Source organism: Onychostoma macrolepis, chromosome 06, assembly GCF_012432095.1.
Source record: "Onychostoma macrolepis isolate SWU-2019 chromosome 06, ASM1243209v1, whole genome shotgun sequence".
In the NCBI taxonomy this organism is placed as follows: domain Eukaryota; kingdom Metazoa; phylum Chordata; class Actinopteri; order Cypriniformes; family Cyprinidae; genus Onychostoma; species Onychostoma macrolepis.
In genome coordinates, this window is record NC_081160.1 from 4,492,305 (window position 1) to 4,499,760 (window position 7,456).

The following is a 7,456-nucleotide window of genomic DNA, read 5'->3' on the forward strand; positions in this document are numbered from 1 at the left end:
TTCACTTCCCTGGTTCATTAATGAGGCTGGTGCATCCTCAGACACATTAAATGTCTTTTAGTCAGACTGTAATTAAGGGATATGCATTAATAAAGCACTTTGTAAAAGCATCCACCCAGAGATCTGGTAGGATGTGGTGTGCAAGCACAAAACTTATCAAAATATCAAAGATAGTGCCTTGAAACAAACGGATGCAACCTTTCTTGCATTAATGATGAAGTAGTGTCTCTAGAGGCAAGATCAAGACTAATGAATATATTACAGCACATTCCATATTCCAGAATGAATGTGTAATGTAAACCTTTGGACACTACGACTCAGGGGCGAAAATTCAAGTTTTTCCTTCCCATGTTCCAAGTCAAGACAGGCTATGGTACCAGAAACATCAATATTAGTTTTAATTATTCTCTTATAAAATTAATTAATAAGGATATTAGAGGGTTTCCCAGAGGCACTGATTAAGAAACGTTGGAGTGGATAGGAAAGCCTTTGTTCCACTTACTCTAGAGATCCTTAATAAGGCTTTATAATCATTGCATCTCGTACTGAGTACAGTATAAGAAGATTTTTTTTACATTTTCCAAAGAAAATGTGCAAAACTCACCAACATGACAGATCGGTACAGAGGAGAATACCATTGGAAAAGCATGAATAATGACTTCCAAATAAATAGTGAATTATACCAACCAACAGAACAAAAATTCATTATATTGAAATTGCATTAGTTGTCAAGAGTAGCATTAAACTATGATACTGTATCAGACATTTTCATGCATTATATCATTATATTTTTTTAAATGTATAATGTTTAAATGTTCCATGTGAGACAATAACATCTTAAAGGAATAGTTCACCCCAAAATTAAAATTTTCTGAAAATGTTCTCACCCTCAGGCCATGAAAGATTTAGTTGAGTTTTTCTTCATCTGAACAGATTTGGAACAATTTTGCATTGTATCTCTTGCTCACCAATTTTTGCTGTCTGCAGTGAATGGGTGCCCTCAGAATGAGAGTCCAAATAGCTGATAAAAAGATCACAGAAATTCACAAGTAGGCCTAATCCACACCACTCCAGTCCATTAAACAATGGTTTGTGAAAAAAATCTGAAAGCTTGTAAAAAACAAATCCTAAGTTCTGTATCATGCTTTCTCTATTGAAAAAAGTCATCCTGTCTGAACCAGGAGATAAATATTCACAGCTCAAGCACTGTTTACAAGCCAAAGCAGTTCAAAACAAATATGTGGGTGGATTTTGATGTGAGAGGACAACAGGTGATCAACTTTCATTTTTTGGTGATATATTCCTTTAAACTGGCTGAACGCAGTAGTGGTTTGTGAATGAATCTGTGTTTTAGAACAAATCTTTTCTACCTGGTCTCATGGCATTTACGTACGTGGGTGCACTTTTTAGCGTGACATGAAATATGTACCAATAAGTATATATCACTGCAGTTTCCAAAATAAATGAACACTTTCACACAAATTTACAGAGTTGCGATTAATAAAGCGTAATTTTCGCACAATTACTTGAAGAATATCATGCTATGACTTCAAAACAATATTAATATGCTGGGAGATTTGAAAACTGATGCTTATGAACGTTAGCATCGCACACATCCAGCTTCATATCAATGGGTTTTCATAGATGACAAGTTTGTTCGGTAGCTCACGGAGTACGGAGACGGGCTTAGGAGACGAGAAGCACCGGTTCGAATCCCGTGTAACTGCAGTTCGACAAAGCAGTTAAAATCTGTGTAAAAGGAAGTTCAAATGGCACAGTTCCATCAGCTTATATGGTTTTATATCAGTTTTGCATTTGTTAACACTATCGGGTAGGTTTAGGGCTGGATTTGGTGTAGGGCATATTTCCAACACGATAGAGCATTAACCTTTAGCGACAGTCCCCGGATATTTGAATTCTGAACCGCCGCAATAGGTATCTGAAGCAACGTAATAAAAAAACAGCAATACGTACCAATATCTACATAATAAAAACGTGCCAGGGTTCACATATTGAAGCTGTGTTTTAGCGCCACTCAATGGCCATTTCTTTTTGAAACTGCGGCGAAACGTGCAGCAAGGTACGTAAAACAGTGTCGCACAAAAAGTGTGCAGAGGTACGTATTTTTATGAGACCAGGTTGAATCTTTTACAGTAAGTGTAATATTTCTGTTGTCATTTGCAGCATTTGGTGTCATTTAGTAGATTTCTATGCTTGCAAATATGATAAAGGATATTAAAGTTGTAATTTAATAATCATTCAATGATTCAGTGACAAATATGGGCAGAATTGGGGCACAAAATAATACCATAAGTCACTAACAACATAACCATCAGAAAGAGTCAGTAAACAAATCTGAACTACAATTGCCACCTCTTATTCATTTACCTAGAGGTTGGAAAAAAAAATGATAATAATAATAATAATTTTAGGAATTATACAAGGCTTATTTACTATTGAAAACTATAAATGGAGAAGAGTTACATCTAAAAAAGGGCTTTTCTTTTAGTTTTAACACACTTTTGGTTTAAGCCTCACTGCCTTCTACCCCAATATAGATACAGATAATTCTGTCAATGCAAAAGATAGATATACTGTATCTGTTTTGCTGCACACCCCTGTTGCTATGCAATTGCATGGCAGTCCCAATTCAAAAGAGCTCAGACCTAGGTTTTTTGTTAAATTCTAATCAGATATGGTTTGGGTCTCGTCCTCAGTATTAGTCTATGGGATTTTTTTCATCTGTTTTATGGTCCACCAAGTTGCTTAGAACAGCACACCTCTTCTCAACAAATCGCATAATTGAGGTATCATTCGTATATCTGGAGCACAAGCGGTGCAGGACGAGTTACACACTTGAGGTTAATACTTAGAGTTAGGGATTTGTTCAAGTCACTAAGTATGAGCAATAGTAATAGCGATGCTTGCTTTAGCAAACACCACTGATAATTATCTGCACACATCCAATTCTAGAATTGAAATTAATCTTTATTTTCCAGCCCGTGCACAACTTATTAATGTATTCACATTGGTGAGTATTTCACTGTGCATGTGAGAGATTGTTTACACATGTGTGCGGTTTTGGTTGCGTGCAAATCTTCAGTCCTGATGGCTGAAACTGTTTGTGTTGCCTTGAGAAGATAATCTTGCTTTATTAAAGTGAAGTGATGCATGTAATGAAATATAGTGTTGACAAAAGGTTTGGGCAGATTATGAAATTTCTTGTGCTGACTGTGGATTGGGGTCTAATTATGCCTCAAAACAGAATGCAATGCTGGAGGGAATCTAAAAAGTAAGCATACTAAAATGTTTTTATTCAGGATATTACATGAGAAACATCATTTAGTAATCATAAAGGCGAGTCATTTTTAAAATATAGTATTTCACATTTTAAAATGGATTTACATAAGACATCAGACATGTATCAAATTTTCAATGTCAATTAATTTTGAACATAGCGGACATTAGTAAACTGAATGTACAAGGCTTCCAGTGTCGTCCAGTTCCAGTTGCTTTAGCTGTGCAAAAACAGTTTATGCTGCTTAATACTACAAAAAAATAAATTATATTATTTTAATTTATTATCATAATCACAAACAATGTAGCACAAATAGTTTTACCACTGAGTGCACTTGTTTTTCTTAATTATTCACCTATGCTGGCTAATGAATAGGAAGTCTCAAATCAATCAATCAATCAATCAATCAATCAATCAATCAATCTAAAAGCTTAATTCAGAGTTCAATTTTTTTTATCCCCAGCACAAACTATTAACATTTAAAAGTAACATAAATATATATTTAAACCTTCATATATCTACTAAAATGACTTACAATTAAATATTGTTAACATTGTGTTTTTTTTTTTGGTTTTTTTTACAGCTATAATATACATTCATGACTACTGTAAACTACACATCAAAAAAAGAGAAAACAATGACATATTGTGTAAAACATTACTGATATGTTTATTATTTTGAACCCGTAGTTGTGAATTATGCTTCCAAAATTGTTACAAGTCACACTCACAAGTTCATCATGCTGTCTATGTTAGCCAGATTTACGTTTGCATTTAGCAAATGCTTACAGTTCATTCAAAGTTTACATTTTGTTAGTATGGGAATCAAACCCTTTCAAGCTCCACCAGTTGAGCAACAGTATATACTGTAGGAACTAGCAAAACTACGGTGACATACATCAGCAGAACTAGAATGCAACACTCATCACAAAAAGCGAAATGTTTATCTTTAAGTAATGAATGTAAAAACATAAGTACTGGTTTTAAAGTGACATCTCCGTCTACTGATCCAAGACTAGGGCCTGGGGCCATCAAGTCATATAGTGTTGCGCACATTTCATCCCTACCCTTATAAAGTGGTATAATCGTCAGAGTTTTTTCTAAACAGTGTTTAAGACATTTGTCTAACTCTGCTAGGGGCGGCAATAGACAATTTGGCTTGTGCCAGATGAACCTCAACAGATTGTGCCTCACATATTACTTCCTCACCCCCTCTGAAAATCATGTAATTTCCAGAATGACGTGCAAAAAAATCAGAGGGGTTGATAACAAAAACTAGTTTATTTAGTCCAGATGTACCCCTGGAGAAACGGACTGAACTGCTCATGCAAGTAAAACTCTGTAACAAGGATGTTAACGTTGTTGCCTTGGTGATAAACCTCTTCCTTACAGCAACACTGCTGAGCTGATCTAAGCGCACGGTCCTCTGTATTATTGTTTGGCACAATTTAATATACAATTTGAGATCCTGAGGAAGCGTGGGTGTGATAAAGGTTAATTCAAACACACGTGCTCATGTAATCATGCACAAAGACTCACCACATACACACACACAAACGCCTACACATGCACATATAGACGCACGTTTAAGGCTAGACTATAATCTGTGATTACCAGAACTTTTTGAGAAGTGCAAAGCAGGAAAATCTGATGAGTTGCAGCAGATTTTCCAAATCCCTCAGGTGCTGCCTCTCACTTATCTCCCCTGTGCCAGCCATTCAGCTGCCAAGAGCAGGTGGCACACTTTTGGGAGAAAATTGACTGTTTTAAAGATGTAAAACTCCTGGCGCCCGGAGGACAGGGGATTTGGGATGCGAGAGAGTGTGCGCGTGTGAATTCATGTGTGCGTGCGTGTGTGTGTGTGTGAGAGAGTGTGTGTGCCAGCACGAGGTCCGTGATGATTATCTCTCATATTCTCCTGCCCAGCGGGAGTCTCTTCTAACGCCCTCTTTCTAAAGATAGTCTCAAATGAGAAGCCCTCCCCGTCTCCGCGGCCAGATTCAATTTGGAGTCGGCCAGTTCTGCCAGGTTAAAGGGAGATCTGAGACTGATGCGCGCGGACTGAAAAAAGGGGTTAGGCAGAGAGACCACCACCGGCAAAAAAGATCAATTAAATAGTAAATGAAAATGATCGCTGCCCCGTCCTCTCGTATTTCTAGCCTGCAGATTTAATTTGGCGGTGCTCAGGATTAAAAGGCAAAGCTAGTCCCTCTTCCTCTGCAACAAGTGCATGGGCATGGAGTTGCATCATGGGATACGGCTCAGAGCAGCTGCTCTGCAGCGCATATGGGCCAGCTGATTTATGCTAATATAACCTGCATCTTTTTTCCCTACCTCTCTATCACTCCCTATCCCGTCTTTCCGCTCGTATCCTAATGGAAAGCCCCACGATGCAGGTTGCGAGAAACGGGGTCTCTCTTCGCGTAAGATAAATGAATTTAGCGCCAAAGCCAATTTGTCAAGGGCTCATCGTGCTGTCAGCTCTGTTTGTTCGTAAACGACTGTCTTAATCAAACACTGATCCGCAATTCCTCCTGGAGATTAAATAACGAACGGCAGGCCGCTCTCTAAACATCTACCATGCTTCACTTTTAGCTATGTCCTGGGAACGAAAGAAACGCTCTTGCTTTCTCTAATCACCATGCAAGGACATTAACTGTTCGCAAGCTGTTTACTGGTAATGTACTCCTAGCTTCAGCGATATTATAGCATAATGTTCCTAAAAATTTTACAGTCTGCGGTGCTGGAGATTATGAGTCCCAAAAGTACCACTGCTGTAATTCTTGGTGCTTCTAGTTTATAAATAATGGAATATAGACCACAGAGAATGCAATCACACTTCCAATAAATCAAAACTGATTGGATTCATTTAGAGTCAACATGAACTTAAAATTGACCTGATTTAATTCCTTATTACTCGCACCTGGTCGTGTGTGTATCATCAGTTTGCATTATTCAAGAAGTAAAAAGAAATTTGTCTTTCATCCAAATAACTTGTTCTTCTGTACCTCTGAAATGACCAATCCTTCTTGCTTTTCAGTTTCTTCCCTCCAGCCATCTGGCTCCATTATGGAACAGCCACTTCTCACCATCCAATATGTTCCTAATTTCCTTCACTGAAGATTAATATCTATCTATCTATCTATCTATCTATCTATCTATCTATCTATCTATCTATCTATCTATCTATCTATCTATCTATCTATCTATCTATCTATCTATCTATCTATCTATCTATCTATCTATCAATACTACCATCTATACAAGCGATTTGGAGAATGGATGTATAGATGGATGAATCATTTGTCTGTTTTACACTGCTTAAATGAAACAGTTTGAAATGTTTAATGGATATGAATCAAAATCTGATCTAACTTGCATTAATTCTAGCACTCTAGTAATACTCAAAACACAACAAAAGTGCATTAAAAACATTGCTATGTGTACAATGCTTCATAAGCATCAGCAAAATCACTGTGAATACCTGGTACTTATATATGAATGTATTTGTAATAATGCTCTACAATTTCTTGAACCAAAACTGTCATAAATTTCATTGCCATTTTCTACCCTCACCTCACAGTAGTTATTGACTGATATGTAAATGTGAAATTACACATACCATACAGTATGTAATGGTGTGCTCATGGTTGTGACTTTCTAACCATGATGGTTTCTGAATGAGCATTTTGCCAGATCAGTTTCAGTAAAGCTCTCGGTGGACCGGGAAGAAAGTTTTGAGTTGTAAACGTTAGAACATGTTGACATAAACTCAAAAGAGTTTATTTAAAAAGAGTTTTCCAGGATATGTCTCAAAGTCCTGCTTAAAATTTAAATGTATACAGTAATCCTTTGGCACAGAGGAGTTGATCTAGCTTCTGAAGCCACAGGAAGCCTTCTGAGGTAAAGGTGGAAAAGCTCACATTCAGATAGGCCCTCTTTGTGTTTGATCTGTGTGTGTATGTTGAAAAGAGTGTGTAGTGTGTGTATTTGTGTGTTGTGGCTGCACCATCAGCTCTTACCGTGTCCAGCCATGGCAGGTCAGATCTCATCCTTCCTGACAGCGTGGTATTTATGCAGTATACCGCAGTGATGACATCTTATCAAAGGTGAGCCAGAGCTGCTGAGTTCAGGTTTACACTGACGGGTCACTCTGTGT